This window comes from Pseudophryne corroboree, assembly GCF_028390025.1.
Source record: "Pseudophryne corroboree isolate aPseCor3 chromosome 3 unlocalized genomic scaffold, aPseCor3.hap2 SUPER_3_unloc_21, whole genome shotgun sequence".
Classification (NCBI taxonomy): Eukaryota; Metazoa; Chordata; class Amphibia; order Anura; family Myobatrachidae; genus Pseudophryne; species Pseudophryne corroboree.
Window position 1 is genome coordinate 830,119 of NW_026967510.1, and position 26,855 is coordinate 856,973.

The window sequence follows — 26,855 nt, forward strand, 5'->3', positions numbered from 1 at the left end:
GCCAGAACCGCGGAATCGGGGAGCACCTCCCGGAGCTCCCGCGGATTGCGGCCTGCAGGCACCCATTAGACCGGGCCTCAATTTACACCTCAGGCCTTCCGGGACCGGAGTGGCTGTGCCGCGGATCGCCCCACTGTCTCTGAGAGACGGAACAGACGCTGGAACTGACCTGAGGTGGACACTGAAGAGCGGCGGCTGTGCTCGCGATCCGGCCGGCCAGGGCCGTCGGCGGTGGACCGGAACTGTGCGGCGCCCGGCAGACATACGGGAGGAGAGCCTCGCTCCAGGCTTGGAGCTTAGACCCGCACTCACCTTGACGACGCACGCTGCCCGCGGACCTCCGGAGGCGGATCGCACACATCGTGCAGAATTACACCACCGGGCAGGGGGTCAGCGTGTCGGAGCTGCTTCTCTGGGAAGCTCACCCCGGTAAGATTGTGCAAGAGCGTTGCTTCAGCACCCTAGTACCCACACGGGTCTGGGACTCAGGGTCGACACACTTTAGGTCGACACCAATTGGTCGACACACATTAGGTCGACAGGGTCAAAAGGTCGATAGGGTCAAAAGGTCGACAAGAACAAGGTCGACATGGAAAAAGGTCGACATGAGTTTTTTATGTTTTTTTGGTGTCGTTTTCTTCGTAGAGTGACCGGGAACCCGAATTAGTGCACCGCGTCCCCTCGCATGGCTCGCTTCGCTCGCCATGCTTCGGGCATGGTGCCTTCGCTCGGCACACTTTACCGTTCCAATCGTAGTCCACGTGGATCGTTAAGTATGAAAAGGTTCAAAAAAAGAAAAAAATTGTGAAAAAACTCATGTCGACCTTTTTCCATGTCGACCTTGTTCCTGTCGACCTTTTGACCCTGTCGACCCTTTGACCCTGTCGACCTAATGTGTGTCGACCAATTGGCGTCGACCTAAAGTGTGTCGACCTTTGTGCTGTCGACCTGGAGTCCGGATACCTACCCACACATAGCTACTGGCCCCAGCGGACCCTGGTGACTCACGGGCTCCTAAATATAAAACGTATTTACGGGACTGCAATACTTCACCCAGCTCCGGGTGCTGTTAATCAACCCCCCAGCTGCTTCCGACTAGAGCCGGCCATCTTGTTGACATAACCTATACCTCCCCTCGAGAGGCCGCTGCACTCATAAGTCGCAACTCCACGCATAAATATGTGAAACCTCAGCTAGTTGCTCGGCTGATGTGACTGCTGGCCTGATGTTTCCTTAGAGCCATGTGGGGGGGCTACTGCACGGCGACGGCCCAAATAATTCTACATCACCTGGGATAAGTAAATGTGACACATCATACCACCTTTCTTTCTAATCCGATGTCATGGTGAGAGGCAAGAAGAAAAATAAGGCGAAGACCAGGCCAGATGAGACTCCAAACTCGACGGCCCGCCGTTCCTCAGATCTACGTCAATTCTTGACTACACCCATAACAAGCCCGACCTCTACCCACGCCCTCCCGGACTCTCCAATCATTAATACGCAAACGGAAGTCATGTCGACTCCTTCGACCCCACAACCGCCACTGTCCGCATCCTTGACAACTGATATTGGTGAGATACTTTCACATGTTAAGTCACTTCCTACGAAACAGGATTTCTCAGCTTTAGAGACCCGTTTACTGTCTACCATCAAACGGGAAGTGACCGCGCTGCAACAAGATATGTCGCAGATAGCGACCCGTGTCGATGTCTTGGAACGCCATGAGACAGCTAGCTTATCCTCTTTAATGGGTTTTCAGGAGGTGATTTCCCAACAGAGGAGAGATATAGCCTTCCTTAAGTCAAGAGTCGAAGATATGGATAATCGTGGGAGGCGGAAAAATATCAGGGTTAGGGGGCTCTCGGAAAGTATCCAACAGGCTGATCTGGCGAATGCGCTGACAAAGATATTTGGAGAGCTTATCGACTTGGATTTGAGTGAGGACATTATGATTGACAGAGCGCACCGGGCTCTCCGACCTCGGAGTATACCATCGGACAGGCCCAGAGATGTGATTTGTAGGCTCCATTACTATGCGCAAAAGGAAGAGATAATGAGAAAGGCCCGTCAACTGGATAACATAGATTTCCAAGGCGATAAGGTTCAGTTGTTCCCAGACCTGGCGTGGTCAACACTACAACAACGCAGAACCCTGAAACCCCTTACAGATTCCCTTTGGAAACTTCAGCTAAAGTACAGATGGGTTTTCCCTTTTTCTCTTCAGGTCTCCCACAATGGCAAGATAGCAATGCTCTCCAAACCACCTGATCTACCGGCCTTTTTCGCAACTCTGGGCGTCCCACCAATCCAATTACCTGAGTGGGACTCTTACCATCACCAGCCCACTATACCAATCATGACTCCTCCAGATGACGCGTGGCAACAAGTACGATCCCAGCGTGGACGGGAGACTCCGCCTACAAGTTCACGTTCTTCAAAGCCTCCATGAGTAGGACACCTTACCTGCATTGAGATGATAGTTCCTATATCTACTGACACATCTGTCGTTCTTTAAATACGTGATATACCATGTTTCTAAAATGCGCGGCCTGAAATGTTTAATGTTTAAAGTTCCTTCAGTTAGGTGGTTTCTTTCTTTTCACCATTGCTACTGCAATGGAAACGTGTTCAGATTACTTCTTATAGGTTCTTTGTCACGTTTTCTCGCAACATTTAGCTCTCACGGTTTAGTGTTTTGAATGATGCTTGTAATTTTCCCTAGGTGATTATTATTATTGTCTATTCGTATTTGTGTTTCTCTTTTTTTCTTCCTTAAAAAATACATTTGTGATTCAAGGGCGGTCGCTGCCCTTGGCCCCCCCGTAAGACCCCCACCATGCTGCATCCCCTTTTCTCCAGGGTTGGGAGTCGGCGGTCTACCGCTTCCACCCCATTTGCAGCATTTTTCATTTTCATGATGTTACTCACAAAGTTTAATACTAATGCATCTCGCAATGTATCTTTCCACATTGCTTCTCTTTTCTCCACTTTTCACGGTTTCCTTTCCAAACTAACAAAGGTTCTTAATACCCTTACCTATTCCCTCTGTATCCCTGTGGTAGGAAGGTTTATTGTCAATGTGATACAACTTCAATCACAATGGGTCCAGACACAATACGGGTAACTACCCTTAATGTAAAGGGCCTGAATATTCCTGAAAAAAGATCTAAACTCCTTAAGTGGCTCAGAGACGAGAGATTGGATGTTGCCCTGCTGCAAGAAACACACTTTAGGATTGGTTGCGTCCCATCACTTAAAAGTCACTATTACCCCCATGTTTTCATGGCTAACAATCCCAATGGGAAGACGTTGGGTGTAGCTATTCTCTTGGCCCGTCACTTACCTGTCCTAAATGTTTCCTCCCATAGACTGGTAGAGGGTAGGGGTTTGTTGGTTAAGTGTGAAATTCATGGCCAACGCTTTTCCTTTTTAAATGTTTACGCTCCCAACTCTAAACAACCCTCTTTCTTGACTTCGGTGTTGGAAACTGCTGAGCCTCTTCTTGAGGGAGTGGTGGTGATGGGAGGAGATTTAAATTGGACGCTTGATCCCCTTTATGACACCTCTAGGAAGATTGCCCTCCGACCAGAGAAGGAGTATAGGAGAGTGCGACGTGCCCTGCTCGACCACCAACTGATTGACTCATGGAGACTGACACATCCCTCTGAGGTAGATTTTTCTTTTTATTCACATCCCCATCAAACATTCCAGAATCTATTTCTAAGTCATCGCCACCTACATTTGATTTCAGAATCCTCGATAGGACAAATTGTCTGGTCAGACCATGCCCCGGTTAATCTTACTATTCGTCTCCCATCATATACGAGACGTCAATGGTTATGGCGTTTTAATGATACTCTGTTGCAAGACGTAGTATGTCGTTCGCAACTGGAATTGGCCCTAGACTCCTATATTGACACTAACGACATGGAGGATATCTCTAAAATCTCAGTATGGGAGGCACACAAATGTGTCCTGCGGGGGGGGTGTATCCAACTAGGCTCAGTACGTAAAAAACAGAGGGAAAAACTTCGAGAAGACTTGCTATCCAAGATAAAATCTCTAGAACTCCTTCATAAAAAATCTCAAACTCCCCAACACTACTATGACCTTGAGGTCGCCCGAGCCGACTTGAATAAATTGCTCTCTGACAGGGTTAAATTTTCCTATAGGAAGTGCCGCAGCAGATATTACCAATGGGGCAATAAACCGGGGAAATTGTTAGCTAAGGCCCTTCGCGAGCAACGTGCACTCACCTTTATTCACCTAATTAAGGATAACAAGGGTCGCCCCCAACATGAGACTATTAAAATTGCTAAAGCCTTTCAGGAATACTATTCCACATTATATAACCTTTCGGGGCCATCTGGGCGGGCAGATAAGATATCCCATCAGGCAGCCATATCTTCTTATTTGAGATCCCTAGACTTCCCGACATTGTCCAAGGCAGATGCCGATGACCTGGACGTGCCCTTTTCGGCAGAGGAGGTCATGAAAGCTATTGATTCCTCGCCCAATGGTAAAAGCCCAGGCCCAGATGGATTTACTATTGCCTATTACAAGGCTTTCAGGGAGAGGCTAGTGCCTCTCCTTGTGAGAGCCTTCAACACTATCTCTGATACGTCCCATTTCTCCTCTCAGTCCCTCGAAGCACACATTACAGTGCTACCCAAAGAGGGCAAAGATCCCAGTCTTTGTGCTAGTTACCGACCGATTTCGCTGCTGAATATTGATATAAAACTTTTTGCTAAATTAGTAGCTAACCGTCTTAAGCATCTGTTGCCGGCGTTGATTCATGGAGACCAGACGGGTTTTGTTTTGGGCCGTGAAGCCAGGGATAACACATCCAAAGTACTAAATATGATACACTACGCTAACCAGTCCGCGTCCCCCTCGATCCTGTTATCCACTGATGCAGAAAAGGCATTTGATAGGGTGGGCTGGGATTTTTTGTTTGGTATTTTGAAACACCTGGGGCTGGGCAACGCATGTCTTCATAGGATCCTATCACTATACACTACCCCGTCTGCTAGAATAAAGATCAATGGCTCCTTATCAGATTCCTTCACTATCTCGAATGGCACAAGACAGGGCTGTCCACTATCCCCATTACTTTTTGTTTTGTGCATGGAAGCTTTAGCTAGAAGTATACGGGCAAACCAAAATATTTCTGGTCTGCTGGTGAGAGGGAGGGAATATAAATTGGCCCTCTATGCAGATGATTTATTAGCTTTGATTTCGAACCCGGTTACCTCGCTCCCTAACCTGATGATGGAATTTGATAGGTTCGGAGCCCTTTCTAATTTCAAGATTAATTACTCCAAATCTATAGCACTACATTTGACTACCTCCCCTACTGTGGTAACGGGCTTGAAGTGCTCGTTCCCCTTCACTTGGCATGACCATAAGTTGAAATACTTAGGGGTTATATTATCTAATGACATGTCCAAATGTTTTTCCCTAAATTTTGACCCCTTGTTGAAAAAACTCTGCATAGATTTTCAAAAATGGAGGAAATTGCGACTATCCTGGTTTGGTAGAATTTAACGTAGTTAAAATGAATGCCTTACCTAGGATATTGTTTTTTCTCCAAACCCTCCCCATATACATTCCCCCCCAATGGTTTAGGGACATCCAAGGTCTTATTCGAGCTTTTGTCTGGGGTAGCAATACACCTAGATTTAAGCACGATATATTATTTCGGAGAAAACATCAGGGAGGACAACAACTTCCACACATCCCCAGTTATTATCATGCAATACACCTGAATAGAGTCCTGGAATGGACACGGGCAAAAGACTGTAGACAATGGGTGCTCCTAGAGGAAGGCTGCCTCCCACACTATATAGAAATCACGCCATGGCTACCAGTCCTCCCAAAGGTGTCCCATCCCACAGTATCCCCCACACTTAAAGTGTGGAGCTCACTTAGGTTGAGAGGTCACATATCTTCCAAATGGTCACCATTGACTTCTTTCATCTCTAATTCTGAGTTTACTCCGGGTCTCCAAGGAACGGCCTTCGCCTCATGGGCAGAGAAGGGGCTTTTCAGGGTCGGTCAGCTGGTGAGTTCGAGTAGGGTACGTTCGTTTTCAGATATTCAATCCCTCTGGACAATAACGAAATCTGATTTTTGGAAATTCTCCAGGTTCATCACTTTGTAACATCCTCCAAACATCTCTCTGATATGACCAGAGAACTCACCGCTTTTGAAAAGATGTGCGTTTCCCCTCAAGCTCCCACACACACCATTTCCCAGATTTATGTGATCATTATAGAGGACCTCTTTCCTCAACCCCCTACTTTCATGAGTGCCTGGGAGAAAGTAATGCCGATGCTGGCTTCACAATCTAATTGGGAATTGATATTTCGCAACACCCAGGCAAGTGCGCTATGTTTGTCGACAATGGAAACTCTTTATAAACTGATTTATAGGTGGTACAGGACTCCTTTGGCGCTTAATAAGATGTTTCCGACCCTTTCAGGCCTTTGCTGGCGATGTAGAGGAGCCCCAGGAAGCTTTCTGCATATATGGTGGGAATGTCCTCTCATAATGCACTTTTGGAGGGAGGTTTTTAAATGCTCAGAATTGATACTAGGAGGTACCGTCCCCAGAGACCCGGAGTTTTGGCTCCTCAACCTCACTCCCAGAGGTTCATATTCCTATAAGGGTTCACTATTACGCCATCTTAATAATGCAGCCAAAGCCGTCATACCAATCCTATGGAGATCATCCTCATCTTCTTCAATTAAACAATGGTTCAATAAGATTGATTATTTTCTAGACATGGAGGATCTAGTTTCCTTCTCATTGGGAAGATCAGTAGACTTCACAGCCACTTGGTTCCCATGGTATGAGTTTAAGGAATCATCCGTATATAGGACATACATATCAACCTAAACTATATACTTAAAGGAGTGATCCCGAAATCCTCCCGTCTCATCTCTCATCTCAGGCCCCTAGACGATTACGCTCCTTGCCTTTCTTATTCTAGGACTCATTTATGTTTTTTACGTTTTTAAACAATTACCTCTATTCTAAACATACGACTTGCTACCTTCCTTCCCCCTCCCCCCCTCTCTCTCCACCTCTTCCTTCTTTTCCCCCCCTTTTTTTTTCTTACATTAACCTCTTATGCTACGCTGTTTTACCATATGGTTATTTCTATGTTTGTTTGAGACTAAAAATAGACAATGTTTTCATGTATGTTAGAGGACTTAATTGTGATTGATTGCTGTTTGATTGGCAAGGATTTTGTCTTCTAAGGTCATTCTTTTGTTGTTTAACCTGTATAACCATTGTCGCAATAAAAAACAGTTTACGTAAAAAAAAAAAAGAGAGGGGGGGCACTAAATTTAGGCGCAGTATACATAATGTAAGCAGCTATAAGGGAAAAAACACTCAGTTATAGTGGGATCCCTATGTTATATAGCACTCTGGTGTGTGCTGGCATACTCTCTCTCTGTCTCCCCAAAGGGCTTTGTGGGGTCCTGTCCTCAGTCAGAGCATTCCCTGTGTGTGTGCGGTGTGTCGATACGGCTGTGTCGACATGTTTGATGAGGAGGCTTATGTGGAGGCGGAGCAGATGCCGATAAATGTGATGTCACCCCCTGCGGGGCCGACACCTGAGTGGATGGACTTGTGGAAGGAATTACGTGAAAGTGTTAACTCCTTACATAAAAGGTTTGACGACATACCAAATATGGGACAGCCGGCTTCTCAGCTCGTGCCTGCCCAGCCGTCTCAAAGGCCATCAGGGGCTCTGAAACGCCCGCTACCTCAGATGGCAGACACAGATGTCGACACGGATACTGATACCAGTGTCGACGATGAGGAGACAAATGTAATGTCCAATAGGGCCACTCGTTACATGATTGAGGCAATGAAAAATGTGTTGCACATTTCTGATCTTACCCCGGGTACCACAAAAAGGGGTATTATGTTTGGGGAGAAAAAACTACCAGTAGTTTTTCCCCCAGCTGAGTAATTAAATGAAGTGTGTGAAGAAGCATGGGCTTCCCCCGATAAGAAACTGGTAATTTCTAAAAGGTTACTAATGACGTACCCTTTCCCGCCAGAGGATAGGTCACGTTGGGAAACACCCCCTAGGGTGGATAAAGCGCTCACACGCTTGTCAAAAAAGGTGGTATTACCGTCTCCGGATACGGCCGCCCTAAAGGAACCTGCTGATAGAAAGCAGGAGGCTATCCTGAAGTTTGTGTATACACACTCAGGCATTATACTGAGACCAGCTATTGCTTCAGCATGGATGTGCAGTGCTGCAGCTGCATGGTCAGATTCCCTGTCGGGAAATATTGATACCCTAGACAGGGACACTATATTGCTAACCATAGAGCATATTAAAGACGCAGTCTTATACATGAGAGATGCACAGAGGGATATTTGCCGGCTGGCATCTAAAATAAGTGCAATGTCCATTTCTGCCAGGAGAGGGTTATGGACTCGGCAGTGGACAGGGGATGCAGATTCTAAAAGGCACATGGAAGTTTTGCCTTATAAGGGTGAGGAGTTGTTCGGGGATGGTCTCTCAGACCTCGTTTCCACAGCAACAGCTGGGAAGTCAACGTTTTTGCTCCATGTTCCCTCACAGCCAAAGAAAGCACCGTATTATCAGGTACAGAAAAGGTGCGTCCTTTCTGCCCAGAGGCAGAGGTAGGGGAAAAAAGCTGCAGCATACAGCCAGTTCCCAGGAGCAAAAGTCCTCCCCCGCTTCCTCCAAGTCCACCGCATGATGGTGGGGCTCCACAGGCGGAGCCAGGTACGGTGGGGGGCCGACTCAAAAATTTCAGCGATCTGCGGGCTCGCTCACAGGTGGATCCCCCCCGCCGTTTCCTCAAATCTGTCTTGCCGACAACTCCCTCAGGCAGGGAGGCTGTGCTAGAGGCAATTCACAAGCTGTATTCTCAGCAGGTGATAATCAAGGTACCCCTACTTCAACAAGGATGGGGTTACTATTCCACACTGTTTGTGGTACCGAAACCGGACGGTTCGGTGAGACCCATTTTAAATTTAAAATCCTTGGGCACATATATAAAAAAATTCAAGTTCAAGATGGAATCGCTCAGGGCGGTTATTGCAAGCCTGGATGTGGGGGATTACATGGTATCTCTGGACATCAAGGATGCTTACCTGCATGTCCCCATTTACCATCCTCACCAGGAGTACCTCAGATTTGTGGTACAGGACTGTCATTACCAATTCCAGACGCTGCCGTTCGGTCTCTCCACAGCACCGAGGGTATTTACCAAGGTAATGGCCGAAATTATGATACTCCTTCGAAAAAAGGGAGTTTTAATTATCCCGTACTTGGACGATCTCCTGATAAATCGAGGTCCAAGGTGCAGTTGTTGGTCGGGGTAGCACTACCTCGGGAAGTGCTACAACAGCACGGTTGGATTCTAAACATTCCAAAGTCACAGCTGGTTCCTACCACACGCCTACTGTTTTTGGGGATAGTTCTGGACACAGACCAGAAAAAAGTGTTTCTCCCGGAGGAGAAAGCCAAGGAGCTGTCATCTCTAGTCAGAGGCCTCCTAAAACCAAAACAGGTGTCGGTGCATCACTGCACGCGAGTCCTGGGAAAAATGGTAGCTTCATACGAAGCAATTCCATTCGGCAGGTTCCATGCAAGAACGTTTCAGTGGGACCTGTTGGACAAGTGGTCCGGATCGCATCTTCAGATGCATCGGCTGATAACCCTGTCTCCGAGGACCAGGGTGTCTCTATTATGTTGGCTGCAGAGTGCTCATCTTCAAGAGGGCCGCAGATTCGGCATACAGGACTGGGTCCTGGTGACCACGGATGCCAGCCTTCGAGGCTGGGGGGCAGTCACACAGGGAAGAAACTTCCAGGGACTATGGTCAAACCAGGAGATCTCCCTACACATAAATGTTCTGGAGCTGAGGGCCATTTGCAATGCCCTAAGTCAAGCAAGACCACTGCTTCAAAACCAGCCGGTACTGATTCAGTCAGACAACATCACGGCGGTCACCCATGTAAACCGACAGGGCGGCACACGAAGCAGGATGGCGATGGCAGAAGCCACAAAGATTCTCAGATGAGCGGAAAATCACGTGTTAGCACTGTCAGCAGTGTTCATTCCGGGAGTGGACAACTGGGAAGCAGACTTCCTCAGCAGGCACGACCTCCACCCGGGAGAGTGGGGACTTCATCCAGAAGTTTTCCAAATGATTGTAAACCATTGGGAAAGGCCACAGGTAGACATGATGGCGTCCCGCCTAAACAAAAAGCTAAAAAGATATTGCGCCAGGTCAAGGGACCCTCAGGCGATAGCTGTGGACGCTCTAGTGACACCGTGAGTGTACCAGTCGGTTTATGTGTTCCCTCCTCTACCTCTCATACCCAGGGTACTGAGAATAATAAGAAGACGAGGAGTAAGGACTATACTTGTGGTTCCGGATTGGCCAAGAAGAGCTTGGTATCCGAAACTTCAAGAAATGATCTCAGAGGACCCATGGCCTCTGCCGCTCAGACAGGACCTGCTGCAGCAGGGGCCCTGTCTGTTCCAAGACTTACCGCGTCTGCGTTTGACGGCATGGCGGTTGAACACCGGATCCTAAAAGAAAAGGGCATTACGGAGGAAGTCATTCCTACGCTGATTAAAGCCAGGAAAGATGTCACTGCAAAACATTATCACCGCATATGGTGGAAATATGTTGCTTGGTGTGAGGCCAGGAAGGCCCCAACAGAGGAATTTCAGCTGGGTCGATTTCTGCACTTTCTACAGTCAGGAGTGACTATGGGCCTAAAATGGGTTTCATTAAGGTCCAGATCTCGGCTCTGTCGATTTTCTTTCAGAAAGAACTGGCTTCACTGCCTGAAGTTCAGTCATTTGTTAAAGGAGTGCTGCGTATTCAGCCCCCTTTTGTGCCTCCAGTGGCACCTTGGGATCTCAACGTGGTGTTGGGTTTCCTAAAGTCACATTGGTTTGAGCCACTAAAAACCGTGGATTTGAAATATCTCACGTGGAAAGTGGTCATGCTGTTGGCCTTGGCTTCGGCCAGGCGTGTGTCAGAATTGGCGGCTTTGTCATGTAGAAGCCCTTATCTGATTTTCCATATGGATAGGGCAGAATTGAGGACTCGTCCTCAGTTTCTCCCTAAGGTGATATCTGCTTTTCATTTGAACCAACCTAATGTGGTGCCTGCGGCTACTAGGGACTTGGAGTATTCCAAGTTACTGGACGTAGTCAGGGCCTTGAAAATCTATGTTTCCAGGACGGCTGGAGTCAGGAAAACTGACTCGCTGTTTATTCTGTATGCACCCAACAAGCTGGGTACTCCTGCTTCAAAACAGACTATTGCTCGCTGGATCTGTAGCACAATTCAGCTTGCGCATTCTGCGGCTGGACCGCCGCATCCTAAATCTGTAAAAGCCCATTCCACGAGGAAGGTGGGCTCTTCTTGGGCGGCTGCCCGAGGGGTCTCGGCTTTACAACTTTGCCGAGCTGCTACTTGGTCAGGGTCTAACACTTTTGCAAAATTCTACAAATTTGATACCCTGGCTAAGGAGGACCTTGAGTTCTCTCATTCGGTGCTGTAGTGTCATCCGCACTCTCCCGCCCGTTTGGGAGCTTTGGTATAATCATGGTCCTTATGAAGTCCCAGCATCCACTTAGGACGTCAGAGAAAATAAGATTTTACTCACCGGTAGATCTATTTCTCGTAGTCCGTAGTGGATGCTGGGCGCCCATCCCAAGTGCGGATTGTCTGCAATACTTGTATATAGTTATTGTTAACTAAAGGGTTATTGTTGAGCCATCTGTTACGAGGCTCCGTTAATATTTCATACTGTTAACTGGGTATAATATAACGAATTATACGGTGTGATTGGTGTGGCTGGTATGAGTCTTACCCGGGATTCAAAATCCTTCCTTATTGTGTCAGCTCTTCAGGGCACAGTATCCTAACTGAGGTCTGGAGGAGGGTCATAGTGGAAGGAGCCAGTGCACACCAGGTAGTCCTAAAGCTTTCTTTAGATGTGCCCAGTCTCCTGCGGAGCCGCTATACCCCATGGTCCTTACGGAGTCCCAGCATCCACTACGGACTACGAGAAATAGATTTATCGGTGAGTAAAATCTTATATTTATTACTTTATTCAGCTCTTTATACACTTAACTTTGTGTTTAATATTTCAACGATTTATCTTACATACTTTACTGTACTTAATAAAGGTTATATATTATTTATTAGTGCGCAAACAGGACAGCACTTTCTCTTCTTTGGTGTTTTTTTATAGCAATGTCCATGTCACCTCTAGTAATCCCACATGAGCATCCATGTCACCTCCTAGTAATCCCACATGAGCGTCCATGTCACCTCTAGTAATCTCACATGAGCGTCCATGTCACTTCTAATAATACCCTATGAGCGTCCATGTCACCTCTAGTAATCCCACATGAGCGTCCGTGTCACCTCTAGTAATCCCACATGAGTGCCTGTGTCACCTCTAGTAATCCCACATGAGCGCCCATGTCACCTAGTAATCCCACATGAGCGTCCATGTCACCTCCTAGTAATCCCACATAAGCGTCCATGTCACCTCTAATAATCCCACATGAGTGCCCATGTCACCTAGTAATCCCACATGAGCATCCATGTCACCTCTAATAATCCCCATGAGCATCCATGTCACCTCTAGTAATCCCACATGAGTCCCTGTGTCACCTCTAATAATCCCACATGAGCGCCAATGTCTCCTCTAGTAATCCCAAATGATCGTCCATCTCACCTCTAATAATCCCCCATGAGTGTCCATGTCACCACCTAGTAATCCCACATGAGCGTCCATGTCACCTCTAATAATCCCCATGAGCATCCATGTCACCTCTAGTAATCCCACATGAGTCCCTGTGTCACCTCTAATAATCCCACATGAGCGTCCATGTCACCTCTAGTTATCCCACATGAGCGCCCACGTCACCTCTAGTAATCCCACATGAGCGCCCACGTCACCTCTAGTAATCCCACATGAGCGTCCGTGTCACCTCTAGTAATCCCATATGAGCGTCCAGGTCACCTCTAGTAATCCCACTTGAGCCTTCCATGTTGATCAAGATCCAGTCTAAGCATCCTAGCTTTTTTGTTTTTTTAATAAACATAAAAGCAATGATTACAGGTAAAAGAAAATGGCAGTTATAGAATTATATATTGTATCCTGTAACATCCTGGGTCTTGTCTGCTCATTTTATATATTAATGTATTTTATTTCCAGCAGATGGACCCACAAGCAGGAATATCTCAGAAGTACATCTAATGTTATCCCTGGATTGTGAAATAACAGATAATGACAGTAGACAGGATTCTCCAGGAGATAATACCATTACCCCAATTATACATCAAGCTCTATCAGCTGATCCCCCTGATCCTGGGAAATGTTCTCCTGATCACTCTATTACAGCTCTGAGATTAGATACAGAGTTTCCCTGTTCTACAGATGCCAAATGTTTTACACAGAACACAAACCGTATTACTCATCAGCCAGCTAAGGCAGGTGAGAGGCCATTTCCATGTTCTGAGTGTGGGAAATGTTTTACATATAAATCAGATCTTGTTAGACATCAGAGAAGTCACACTGGTGAGAAGCCATTTCCATGTTCTGAGTGTGGGAAATTTTTTACAAATAAATCAAATCTTGTTACACATCAGAGAAGTCACACAGGTGAGAAGCCGTATTCCTGTTCTGAGTGTGGGAAATGTTTTACACAGAAATCGGATCTTTTTATACATCAGAGAAGTCACACAGGTGAGAAGCCGTATTCCTGTTCTGAGTGTGGGAAATGTTTTGCATCTAAATCATATCTTGTTACACATCAGAGAAGTCACACAGGTGAGAAGCCGTATTCCTGTTCTGAGTGTATGAAATGTTTTCCACAGAAATCAGATCTTGTTACACATCAGAGAAGTCACACTGGTGAGGAGCCATTTCCATGTTCTGAGTGTGGGAAATTTTTTACAAAAAAATCAAATCTTGTTACACATCAAAGAAGTCACACAGGTGAGAAGCCGTATTCCTGTTCTGAGTGTGGGAAATGTTTTGCATCGAAATCAAATCTTGTTACACATCAGAGAAGTCACACAGGTGAGAAGCCGTATTCCTGTTCTAACTGTTGGAAATGTTTTAGACAGAAATCAGATCTTGTTACACATCAGAGAAGTCACACAGGTGAGAAGCCATTTTCCTGTTCTGAGTGTGGGAAATGTTTCACACAGAAATCAGCCCTTGTTAAACATCAGAGAAGTCACACAGGTGAGAAGCCGTATTCCTGTTCTGAGTGTGGGAAATGTTTTACATATAAATCAGATCTTGTTAGACATCAGAGAAGTCACACTGGTGAGAAGCCATTTCCATGTTCTGAGTGTGGGAAATTTTTTACAAATAAATCAAATCTTGTTACACATCAGAGAAGTCACACAGGTGAGAAGCCGTATTCCTGTTCTGAGTGTGGGAAATGTTTTGCATCGAAATCATATCTTGTTACACATCAGAGAAGTCACACAGGTGAGAAGCCGTATTCCTGTTCTGAGTGAATGAAATGTTTTCCACAGAAATCAGATCTTGTTACACATCAGAGAAGTCACACTGGTGAGGAGCCATTTCCATGTTCTGAGTGTGGGAAATGTTTTGCATCGAAATCAAATCTTGTTACACATCAGAGAAGTCACACAGGTGAGAAGCCGTATTCCTGTTCTGAGTGTATGAAATGTTTTCCACAGAAATCAGATCTTGTTACACATCAGAGAAGTCACACTGGTGAGGAGCCATTTCCATGTTCTGAGTGTGTGAAATGTTTTAGACAGAAATCAGGTCTTGTTACACATCAGCGGTTTCACAGGTGAGAAGCCGTTTTCATGCTGTGAGAGAAATAAATCCGCTCTTGTTGAACATATTAGACATTACCCAAGCACGGAACCATTTAAATCTTCTGGAGTATAATTATCACTGTCATGCAATGTTCCTCAAGGGTCAATCCTATCTCCTATGCTTCATGCAATATACAGTCTGGTCCATATATATTGGGACATCAACACAATTATCATATTTTGGGCCCTATACACCACCACAATGGATTTGAAATGAAACAAACAAGATGTGCTTTAACTGCAGACTTTCCGCTTTAATTTGAGGGTATATACATCAAAATCAGGTGAATCGTGTAGGAATTAAAAGGTTTTTATATGTGCCTCCCACTTTTTAAGGGACCAAAAGTAATGGTACAAACTAAACAATCCTAAATCAAATATTGTAAATCAGTAGATCAGTGCGCTCGTCCAGTTCAACAAAAAGTACTTTACTACTTAATGTGGTCGCAGCCCGGATCAGTGTTTCGTGAATTGAGCTTTGACATATTTTCCAAGGGCGATCTGATTACCATCTCCTAGATGAAGACCTGGATACAATATCCATACTGATATGCAAATATTTATTTATCTGGTACGCATATAAATTTTGTGTGATAACTGAATTTAATCCCAGATACGGAAATATACTACGCTATATAGCGATTCTTTGTGTCTCCTAGCAGCATTTAGATCCCAGTAGTAACCTGGACTAAAGAATGGGGGACTGATATGCCATGTGTCAAGCCGTAATCCGTACGCTATAATATTCTTGCGTGTGACAAAACTAGTGATGAGCGGATTCGGTTTTACTCTGTTCTCAAAACGGCATCTTATTGGCTTACAGATGTCGTGTTTTGGATAGCCAATAAGATTCTGTTTTGAGATCTGAGTAAAACCGAATCCGCTCATCACTAGACAAAACTGATTGAAAAATACTACACCATAGTCGCTCTCTTGTTTCTTCCTTTGTTTCCAGAATCCTTAATTAAACTTTTACTTTTTAATACTTTGTTGCAAATCCTTTTGTCAGTTACAGCCTGAAGTCTGGAAAGCATAGACATCACCAGATGCTGGGTTTCATCCCTGGTGATGCTATGCCAGGCCTCTACTGCAAATGTCTTCAGTTTCTGCTTATTCTTGGGGCATTTTCTCTTCCGTTTTGTCTTCATGAAGTGAAATGCATGCTCAATCGGATTCAGGTCAGGTGATTGACTTGGCCATTGCATAACATTCCACTTATTTGCCTTAAAAAAACGCTTTGGTTGCTTTCGCAGTATGTGTCGGGTCATTGTCCATCTGCACTGTGAAGCACCTTCCAGTGAGTTCCGAAGCATTTGACTGAATATGAGCAGATAAAATTGCCCAAAACACTTCAGCATTCATCCTGCTGCTTTTATCAGCAGTCACATTATCAATAAATACAAGGGAACCAGTTCCATTGGCATCCATACATGCCCAGGCCATGACACTACCACCACCATGCTTCACTGATGAGCTGGTAGGTTTTGGATCATGAGCAGTTCCTTTCCTTCTCCATACTCTTTTCTTCCCATCACTCTGGTACAAGTTGATATTTGTCTCATCTGTCCACAGGATGTTGTTCCAGAACTGTAAAGGCTTTTTTAGATGTTGTTTGCAAACTCTAATCTGGTCTTCCTGTTTTATTGCTCACCAATGGTTTACATCTTGTGGTGAACCCTCTATATTCACTCTTGTGAAGTCTTCTCTTGATTGTTTACTTTGACACATATACACCTATCTCCTGGAGAGTGTTCTTGATCTGGGCAACTGTTGTGATGGGTTTCGTGCTATTTAGTACACTAGTAGTGTACTAAATAGCACGAACAGCTTGTAACGTAGAGTGGCAAGTTTAATCTTTCTATGTATAATGGAGAGAAATAAAAGCTCCTCCCTAAGTTCCTGGATGCCAAATCACTGTCCTTAGTATCTCTGTACAGTTTTTTCTATTAGAGTACTAATTAGCAGGAACAGCTTATAATGTACAACACAGATTCTCTAATGCCGACGATCTACAGTACTGTGTTGCCCGAACAGTTAGTTGCGTCAGAATACACTAATTTATATTTACTGGTATGCCTATACGTGCTCATTACCGCTGTGTATTTTAGATAGTGAATGAGTCACTCCTGCAGATTTACCCCGATTTGTGTGAAACCTGTGTGTACCCTTCTGTTGAATGTTTTACAATGGATTACACAGAAAAAATAATAAAGTGAATGTCACTGGAACACAAAAAAAATTGACACTTTGGGAATCGAACCCGGTACTCAGCGTGGCAGACCGGAGCCTTCATCGCTAGCCCACAGCACTGCATGGAAGATTCTCAAGTTCATGTGTAAAAGTACTGCCAAGAGCGATTCCTCCCCATTGGTGTTTGTTTATGCCGTTAGGGGACTCGGACGCTCATTTTGTGCACTGTACATACTGTAAAGTCAATGAGCTACATTATTCCTTTCACACATTAGTTGTGTCTGCATACACAAGTGTTTTAACACGTTCATTTGCATCTGTATAAACTATACACACAGGGATTTGGCATCCAGAAACTTAGGGAGGAGCTTTTATCTCTCCCCATTATACTTAATACTACGGAATTTGGACACTCGCATATCCCTAACATCAATAGACCATACTGTATCTGTAACACGTTAATTTGCATCTGTATATGCTGTACTATTTGCACCTGTACTGTATATACTGTCATAGACTTTGACATACTGTAGCATAATGTAGAGTAATGAGATGCACCAGTAAAGTAGTTCTTACGCTGTAGTTTAGTATTGTATTTTAATGGAGACCACACGCTTGGGCATTGGTGATTTATAAAAGCGACATCTGGTGGATGATCTTAGGTATTACACTCAAAGGTAACGCCAAACGCTCTGTGTGCCTTCCTACGACTAGGTGCGCCTCCTTGCGCCCAGGTACGCTGCGTATGCCTGATCGCGACTAATGCCTCAGCCAGCCAAGATAACGGAGGACCCGTCTGTATATTTACTTCCTAAATAATACATCCCAAATGCTTAGGTCTTTTTTCTGCTGTTTATTTTGTATCTTGTGCTTTGTGTAAATGTGAATGTCTAATACCAGTTTGCACAATCTGTATTGCTGCACGACAATATGGCGGCCATAGGAACGTGTTTTCACTTCTAGTTTGCCTAACTTGTTGCAGACACTCATCTTGATCAGGAGTGCCGAGTGTTTTCTGATACAAGATCCTGTCCATATATACCCTGTACATTACCATGTGCATTAGAGTCACCCGGGTTCCATCTACGGTGGTTTGTTGTATGTTACATCTATATGGTGCGGATACTCCCCTGTATTTCATAATAAAAGCTTTTGTTTGCATCTAATTATTACATTAAAGCTTTTATTTTTTATTCTGTTTTATATTCCCGTCTGAGTAATTACACCATAATAAAAAGGATGGATAGGAATAAGATACCACCGGGTGCCACAAATTTAATAAATAGAATAAGATGGGTATACAATACGTCCCTTATGTAGCTGGATTCAATTTCAGATGACCAGACTTGTCTCCTCATTTATTAATATATTCACATGTGAAATATAAAACAGAAAATACCATCATGTGCAGACAGTATAAAATTTAATAAACATCATGCAAGATGTAAACATGTAATAAGAATAAAAAACGGATGACAGCTACAGTGGAAACACGAAATAATTACCAGATGGTCTGAGAACCCAATAGAAGTTCTCAGACAAGCTCTTAAATCACCAACGACCACCCGGATCAGGAAGCTGGGAACAGGAATCTGGTCCTTATTAAGCAGGATCGACTGGCTGGTGAGATGTGCAGAGGTTATTCTCAGACCATCTGGTAATTATTTTGTGTTTCCACTGTAGCTGTCATCCGTTTTTTATTCTTATTACATGTTTACATCTTGCATGATGTTTATTAAATTTTATACTGTCTGCACATGATGGTATTTTCTGTTTTATATTTCACATGTGAATATATTAATAAATGAGGAGACAAGTCTGGTCATCTGAAATTGAATCCAGCTACATAAGGGACGTATTGTATACCCATCTTATTCTGTTTATCAAATTTGTGGCGCCTGGTGGTATCTTATTCCTATCCATCCTTTTTATTTGTAACTTTGGTGTCTGGGGAGAGGCATCTACATTGGTGTAATTGACCCTAGGGCCGCCCTCCATTGTCTGCTTGTTGCGCTGGGTGTGGTGCACAGAAATTATCTTTTTCCAATTACGCCATAATGTCTAATCTCGGAGTGGACCCCAGAAGATGTACAGAAACCTTGTAACTGTTCCATCATTCTGTTTTGTGTAAGCATACAGGTAAGTGATGGCACGGTGGTCACTGACTGTCACATTCAGGTGGTATAATGGAAGTGGACTATCTGGGCTTATTCTAGTCTACTGCAGAAATAAAAAAACTCAGCCTTTATCCTGCTTAAAAAAATGACAAAGCCCATAAATCAAGCTTGGTCGGACAAGACAGTGTCCACATTAATGGTGGCACATCATATAGGCTGAGGACCCATGCTTCTGCTATATATGGCATAACCCTCTTTGTCGACAAAAACCTTCCCTTCACCATTCACAATGTCCACCATTGCCCTTTCAGAAGGGACACAACTTTGCTTGTTCCACCTACTTCACAGAGCCCAGGCCCATCTCCATGACCATGTCATGTTGATCTGGGAGGTTCATGGCCTGAGATGACCACAGAACCACCAAGTAGTTGCCAAGGAGAGAGAGGGGCAGCGCTGTCAATAGCAGCTGGTAAGAGGGGTGGTAAATCCCCTGGTGGATAAATATACAGCAAAAGAAAAGAATTACCAGCGCTGGCTGATCATGTATGATTAATAGGTACTATACATCCGAAAGGCTTAGTGAATTAAAAACCACAGTTATTCCACATGTAAAAACACACACAAAAAAAAAAATAACATTGAGAAATAAATTATTAAAAATTAGAACATGCCACAATATGCCTGTGTTGATGATTTAGATGTCCACATGAACTGCTAGTGATGGACATTTCCAGTGACATTGGTCCTCTGAGTGTCATTAGCCGTTGATGTGGACATCTAAATCATCAACTCAGGCATATTGTGGCATATTCTAACTTTTAATAATTTATTTCCCAATTTTTTTAATTTTTTTTAATGTGTTTTTACATGTGGAATAAATGTGGTTTTTAATTCACTAAGCCTTTCGGATGTATATTACCTATTAATCAGACATAATCAGCCAGTGCTGGTAATTCTTTTCTTTTGCAGTGGCCAAGAAGAACCCAGACTCCCCAGGAAGTGGAGAGTCCAAAGATCCACCCCGCATGAGGTAAAGAAGGGACAACCACAGGGTCTGGCTCACCTATTTCCTTCCTAAAAGCTGCTCTTTACCCAGTTTGGTACCTGTGGGATCCCACTCCAATTTCCCTTGAGAGTCCTTACCCTCACTAATCCCTTCTGAACCTACCAGTTCCTTCCCCTTCCAACCACTCCTCATTTTTAAGCTTTTCACCACCTGCTGTGTGAGTCCCATCCAACTACTCCATTCCTTGACTCATTGGTGTAGCAACCCCCTTCTCCCCACCCCCACCACACTGCTACACTGCAGTTAAGCTGTGAGACTTGCTGCTAGCAGTACTCACTACTCAGCACACACACTCACATCATGATTACACAGCTGTGCCAGAGACTCTGTCTCACTGACAACCAGGACGAGACACTCCCAGAAAGGCATGTATGTATGAGTACGGAGAGAGTGGGCGCAGTGGGGCTTCATGACTGACAGCTGAGCCTGTCACATCAGTGAGGTGGATGGGGCATCCCATTCCCAGCTGGAACAGCACAGTATTTGTAAGAGCCGGAGCGGAGCTGGGCTACTGGCTGACAGCCTATCATCTCGGTGCAGCCGCAGAAGTCTGTAAATGATGGGAAATAACATCTGGCCCATGGCTACTGTGAGGAAATGAGAGGTCTGTGACAATATAGCTATGCCTCATTTCTCATGTCAGATATGTACTTTTTATCCCCATATCCCTATACATTAAATTTATCTGTTTCCTCATTCTCCATAACATGTCCATTACTGCTCACCCAATATTGTTTAAATCAACCTTAATATTGTTAATATATGCAATTGTGTTACGTTATCTGTTACCCTTTGGATAATGTATTCAAGTTAGACCTAGTTTTCTATTGTTTACTACCACCACAGTGGACACTCAAGGATACGTCATATAAGGTACCATTGTCCCTTCTTATTTACTCCCTATTGTCCAACAGTGAGCTGACCAGACATGGTGGCTCTCTGGCTGATGTAATCACCTTGATTAGAATATGTATTGTATTCCAATGCTGTAAGATCCTTAGACAAAGAAGTCACACACACTCCATGTAATATGAAGCTTCTGGGGGTATAAGTAGAGCTAACCAGAGAGCTGAAAGAGAGATTCTATGCTCCTTGACTAAGAAATTATATTGTGTCAGGAGTTTGTGGTGGGAATTGTCATGTAGAATTGGATTACAGAGGTGTGCTGAGCGGTTTATAGCCCATTCTGTTCAATAATCCACTGTTGGTTTTTCATCTACCACTGTGCTTGAGTGATTTGGAACCCAGTATCTTCACAGCTACTATCGATGGCGGATAACTACCTGGCTCTCTGCCTTTGATGGTAAAACTAGTTATCATCAGATATGAACCATCAATGATTCCTGATCATGAATAGTTGATGGCCAATCCTAGACCAGACCCTGAGAGACCACAGCCACCACCAGATCCCCAATGTGTACCTAGAAGCTTCCACATCTGGCACTTGTTCACCCACCATCAGATCTACCTTCTCCTAGAGAGCCACCTCCACAGCTTTCCACATCTAAGCTGCAGCTGCTGTATAGTTCCTGTGATATCCTCGAGCTCATTAACCAGCTGCACCAGCTCCTCATTTCATGTAACTCTCCCAGCTGCTGTAACAGTTTTTTCTCCTGCAGGGTCCACAGGTTATCCACAGGATAACATTGGGATATGATGATGCGACAGTGGATTTGCACCAAATGGTCAAAGCTTTTGGCCTCCCAGCATGCAGTGGGCCCGTCCACCTCCTGGCTCAGGCAAATCAGTTTTTGTTTGGTGTGGCAGGAGCCAGTCCATGGTCAAGAGGGCTTCTAGTTTTTAGCAGCTATAAGCTTTCTTATTTTTTTTTTATAGTCTTTTTCTTGAGTGATCTTTCTAAAAAGCGTCTTACACCTACCTTAGAGAGAGTAGCTCCAACAATGCCCCGCCGAGTCATGACAACGCTTACCCACATGTACAGTGCTGTTTTGGCGGGAGTCTGCATCGGATATACTAGCAAGTCCAGCAGAAGTTACTTGGCTGTGACCGGAGCATGGGGAGAAGGTAAGGCATCGGTTCTGCTTAGAGGGGGAACACGGACACAGCCGCACTGTTTTGGAGGAGACTACCAGTCACTGATGCTGCTGCCACCTAGGGTGCACCGTGCTAGGCTCCAGAGGTAGTATGAGGCGACCATCCCTGGGATTGATGTCAGCTGTGGGGAGTCAGACGCTCCCCTGCTCACCCCTCCCATGAACCATTTTCGGCTTCCATCTGAGACACTGTGTATCTAAAAGGACCCAGTCGCAGCATAGGCAGCTGTGTGACTTGTGCAGCTTTGTTCACTTGGGCATCTGTGTTCACTGTAGGTTCACGGGGCGAGTGTGTACACTATTAGTGTCTGGATCCACTCAGCGGTCGCTAACGTATTGATCGGTCCTGGAAGTGAGGTGAGTCTCGTCGTATCCCACTCTCTGTGAGCTGGGTAATACAGCACTAAGTATCTAACTACCTTTTGAGTATGAATAGTTGGATATGTGCCTAATGCATACGAGTCTAATAATTATTACTGTTGTTTCTTTTGCTATGCGTCTGAATATGGCTAAACTCCTATATAAGGTAATAGTCACATAGTTACATAATTAGTGAGGTTGAAAAGAGGCAAAATGCCCATTGGGTTCAACCTGTATTCTGTGATCAGCTGATCATATTATAATGTACCTGCTGATGTAATGCTTAGTACCAATTGACAACAATGACTCTTACCACTCCCAGATTAATGTCACTGTGGTAAATGCTATAACCCTGGATACTCTTTCCAGTTAGAAATTTGTCTAATCGGTTTTCAAATGCATTTACAGAGTCTGCCATTACTATCTTCTCCGGCAGGAAGTTCCAAATTTTTATTGCCCTTACCGTGAAGAACCCTTCCCTACGCTGTATACGGAAGCCTTTCCTCGTACTCCAGTGTCTCTAACCATTTAATCAGTTTAGTAGCCCGCCTTTGAACCCTTTCTAGTTCTCCTATATCTGTTTTATAATATGGTGCCCAGAACTGAACACAATATGCCAGATACAGACGTACCAATGATTTGTACAGTGGCAGGATTACATCCTTGTCCTTGGTCTCAATGCCCCGTTTTATGCATGCGAGCACTTTACTTGCCTTTTTTGCAGCATTTTGACATTGTGTACTGTAAGCCTATTATCCATGAGCACCCCCAAATCTTTTTCCACCACAGTCACCCCTATTTCTCTAACGTCCATGGGGAATAGACGAGACTGGGCACATCTAAAGAAAGATTTAGGACTACCTGGTGTGCACTGGCTCCTCCCTCTATTCCCTTCCTCCAGACCGCAGTTAGAATCTGTGCTCGGCCGAGCTGGATGCACACTAGGGGCTCTCCTGAGCTCCTAGAAAGAAAGTATATATAGGTTTTTTATTTTACAGTGAGATCTGCTGGCAACAGGCTCACTGCACCGAGGGACTAAGGGGAGAAGAAGCGAACCTACCTGCTTGCAGCTAGCTTGGGCTTCTTAGGCTACTGGACACCATTAGCTCCAGAGGGATCGCACACAGGACCCGACCTCGTTGTTCGTTCTCGGAGCTGCGCCGCCGTCCCCCTTACAGAGCCAGAAGCAAGAAGGTCCGGAAAATCGGCGGCTGAAGACTTCTGTCTTCTCCAAGGTAGCGCACAGCACTGCAGCTGTGCACCATTGCTCCTCATGCACACCACACACTGCGGTCACTGAGGGTGCAGGGCGCTGGGGGTGGCGCCCTGAGCAGCAATATTAACACCTTGGCTGGCAAACTTACACCATATATAACCCCAGAGGCTATATAGGTGTATATTAACCCCTGCCAGATATATTAAAATAGCGGGAGAAAGACCGCCAAAAAAGGGGCGGAGCCATCTCCCTCAGCACACTGGCACCATTTTCCCTCACAGCTCCGCTGGAAGGATTGCTCCCTGGCTCTCCCCTGCAGTCCTGCACTACAGAAAGGGTAAAAAACAGAGGGGGGGGGGGCACAAATTTAGGCGCAGTATTATATATATATGCAGCTATAAGGGGAAAACACTCTTTATAGGTGATATCCCTGTGGTATATAGCGCTCTGGTGTGTGCTAGCATACTCTCCCTCTGTCTCCCCAAAGGGCTTTGTGGGGTCCTGTCCTCTGTCAGAGCATTCCCTGCGTGTCTGCTGTGTGTCGGTACGGCTGTGTCGACATGTATGAAGAGGAAAATGATGTGGAGGCGGAGCAAATGCCTGTGAATGTGATGTCACCCCCTGCGGGGTCGACACCTGTGTGGTTGGACTTATGGAAGGAATTATGTGAAAGTGTCAACTCCTTACACAAAAGGTTTGACGACATAGAACAGCCGGCTACTCAGCTTGTGCCTGTTCCAGCGTCTCAAATGTCATCAGGGGCTTCAAAATGCCCGCTACCTCAGGTGACAGATACAGACGTCGACACGGATACCAACTCCAGTGTCGACGACGATGAGACTAGTGTACCCTCCAATAGGTCCACCCGTTACATGATTGAGGCAATGAAAAATGTTTTACACATTTCTGATAATACCCCAGGTACCACAAAAAAGGGTATTATGTTTGGTGAGAAAAAGCTACCTGTAGTTTTTCCTGCATCTGAGGAATTAAATGAGGTGTGTGAGGAAGCGTAGACTTCCCCCGATAAGAAATTGATAATTTCTAAATGGTTATTGGCAGCGTACCCTTTCCCGCCAGAGGATAGGTCACGTTGGGAAACACCCCCTAGGGTAGATAAGGTGCTGACACGCATATCAAAGAAGGTGGCACTACCGTCTCCGGATACGGCCGCCCTGAAGGCGCCTGCTGATAGGAAGCAGGAAACTACCCTAAAAGCTATCTACACACACACAGGCATTATATTGCGACCAGCGATTGCATCAGCTTGGATGTGCAGTGCTGCTGCTGCGTGGTCAGATTCCCTGTCGCATAATATTGATACCATGGATAGGGACAATATTTTGCTGACGATTGAGCATATAAAAGATGCAGTCTTATACATGCGTGATGCACAGAGGGATATTTGCCGGCTGGCATCAAAAATAAGCGCTATGTCCATTGCCGCCAGAAGGGGGTTATGGACTCGGCAATGGTCTGGTGATGCCGACTCGAAACAGCACATGGATTTTTTGCCCTATAAGGGGGTGGAACTGTTTGGGGAGGGTCTTTCGGACCTCGTGTCCACAGCTACTGCTGAGAAATCGACCTTTTTGCCACAGGCTACCCCACAGCAAAAGAAAGCACCGTATTATCAGGTACAGTCCTTTCGGCCGCAGAAAAGCAAGAGGGCTAGAGGCTCATCCTTTCTGCCGAGAGGCAAAGGTAGAGGAAAAAAGCTGCAACACACAGCTAGTTCCCAAGAGCAGAAGTCCTCCCGCGCGTCCGGTAAGTCCACAGCATGACGCTGGGGCTGCTCAGGCGGACCCGGGTACGGTGGGGGCCCGTCTCAGGAATTTCAGCGCTCAGTGGGATCTCTCACAAGTGGATCCCTGGGTTTTTCAAGTAATATCTCAGGGGTACAGGCTGGAATTCGAGACGTCTCCCCCCCGCCGTTTCCTAAAATCTGCCTTACCGGCAACTCCCTCTGCCAGGGAGGCGGTGTTGGTGGCTGTTCAAAAAGTGTATTCACAGCAAGTGATTGTCAAGGTACCCCTCCTCAAGCAAGGAAAGGGTTACTATTCCACAATGTTTGTGGTACCGAAACCGGATGGTTCGGTGAGACCCATCTTAAATCTAAAATCCTTGAACACTTATATCAAAAGGTTCAAGTTCAAGATGGAATCGCTTAGGGCGGTTATTGCGAGCCTGGACGAGGGGGATTACATGGTATCCCTGGACATCAAGGATGCGTACCTGCATGTCCCCATTTACCCTCCTCACCAGGAGTACCTCAGATTTGTGGTACAGGACTGTCACTATCAGTTCAATACGCTGCCGTTTGGGTTGTCCACGGCACCGAGGGTCTTTACCAAGGTAATGGCCGAAATGATGATACTCCTTCGCAAGAAAGGAGTTTTAATTATCCCGTACTTGGACGATCTCCTGATAAAGGCGAGGTCCAAGGAACAGTTGGTAGTGGGAGTAGCACTTTCTCGGGAAGTGCTACAACAGCACGGCTGGATTCTCAATATTCCAAAGTCACAGCTGGTCCCGACGACACGTCTTCTGTTCCTGGGAATGATTCTGGACACAGACCAGAAAAGAGTGTTTCTTCCAGTGGAAAAAGCCGAGGAGTTGTCATCTCTAGTCAGAGACCTCCTAAAACTGGGACAGGTGTTAGTACATCAATGCATACGAGTCCTGGGAAAAATGGTGGCTTCGTACGAGGCAATTCCATTCGGAAGGTTCCACGCAAGGACTTTCCAGTGGGACCTGTTGGACAAATGGTCCGGGTTCCATCTCCAGATGCAACAGCGGATAACCCTGTCGGCAAGAACCAGGGTGTCGCTGCTGTGGTGGCGGCAGAGTGCTCATCTACTAGAGGGCCGCAGATTCGGAATACAGGACTGGGTCCTGGTGACCACGGATGCCAGCCTTCAGGGCTGGGGTGCAGTCACACAGGGAAGA

At 45.5% G+C, this 26,855-nt stretch overlaps 1 pseudogene; it reads left to right on the forward strand.

Moving 5' to 3' along the window:
• LOC134983688 (zinc finger protein 850-like) overlaps positions 1-26,855 on the forward strand; it is a 293,457-nt pseudogene that overhangs the window by 162,542 nt on the left and 104,060 nt on the right.